Source organism: Octopus bimaculoides, chromosome 26, assembly GCF_001194135.2.
Source record: "Octopus bimaculoides isolate UCB-OBI-ISO-001 chromosome 26, ASM119413v2, whole genome shotgun sequence".
NCBI classification, from domain to species: Eukaryota; Metazoa; Mollusca; class Cephalopoda; order Octopoda; family Octopodidae; genus Octopus; species Octopus bimaculoides.
The window spans coordinates 2,648,365-2,649,499 of record NC_069006.1 but is presented as its reverse complement, the minus strand read 5'-3'; the positions used below and the strand labels follow the sequence as shown (position 1 = coordinate 2,649,499).

The 1,135-nt window shown below is 35.0% G+C and overlaps 2 protein-coding genes across 3 annotated transcripts in view; one reads left to right on the top strand and one right to left on the bottom strand.

Moving 5' to 3' along the window:
* LOC106868831 (cytochrome P450 3A7) overlaps positions 1 to 1,135 on the bottom strand; it is a 388,137-nt gene that overhangs the window by 175,757 nt on the left and 211,245 nt on the right. The window lies entirely within an intron of this gene.
* The window catches only part of LOC106884149 (cytochrome P450 3A19), a 69,356-nt gene that overhangs the window by 16,505 nt on the left and 51,716 nt on the right, over positions 1 to 1,135 (top strand). The gene's annotated exons all lie outside the window — the stretch shown is intronic.

The window sequence follows — 1,135 nt, the reverse complement described above, 5'->3', positions numbered from 1 at the left end:
ACCCGTGACTCGTCGGGTCACTGACGTTTCAGGTTATAAAACATTGAAGCTGATTTCACCATTCATTCAAATGAAAGTTAATTTCATGATAATTCAGTTAAATATTTCACTTCGTTCGTGTAATCATAGGTCTGGTTCATATTGAAGGTTTTATTGATTATATCACAGGAATGCCTTTCCTGTTCCACCTGTAGCGTCAATGAAAATTAATGCAGATGTGTTCCACTCTAAACTGTGATAAACGAAGTCATACACATGTTTTTGCTCATTATTCAATAGAGAGTCCCTCTCTTCTATAAATCGTCTCTACTCTTCTCTGTGGCATTAGAACTCAGGCAATAACACCAAATTGCCAATATCGTGATTAGGGACAATACTATTTGGCGTTGGCAAGTTAACGTCTCTGAGATTCTTGTTCCGGTCGTTAAGTTTGTCTTCAAAATACTGAAAACATTGATCATAATGTCTCTTGCTAATCAAAAGGTTAGTTTCTTCCTTTTCAGGGTTATGTTACTTTTGGAGTATTTTACCATTATGCGCCGTTTTGGCTACTTATGAAGGTACCCCAAAAAAACGTGTATATCGGGAATCCGTGGTCCGATTTACTCAAAACTTGTTTTATTCCGTTTGTAGTCACATTTCAGGAGTTCCTTACTTTCAGAATATTTTCCCATTATGCGCCGGTTTGTCTGCCTTAAATTACAGACAAGCACTCAAGATAGCAACCAAAATAGAGTCTTAGTAGTATATAAATATATGTAGAGGGATGTATGTATGTATATGTGTGTGCGTGTGTTTATGTGTGTACGTGCATCTGTATGGAAGTTGTATCGTATAAGAATCCTGTTAATAGAGCATCAATTGCTAGCGGACAAGCTACATAAATTTTAAAATGACATACTCCAACATCACGTTGATATTTTTTCTTATAATTACAAAATTGAGCATTCTCAGGAAATAAATTCTAATTGACTATAAAACTGAAGGTCAGGGTGTTATAGTACATATGTATTATATGCGTGTGTGTAAGTTTAGGTATATACATATAGGTCTATCTATCTATCTATCTATCTATCTATCTATCTATCTATCTATCTATCTATCTATCTATCTATCTCTCTCTCTCTCTCTCTCT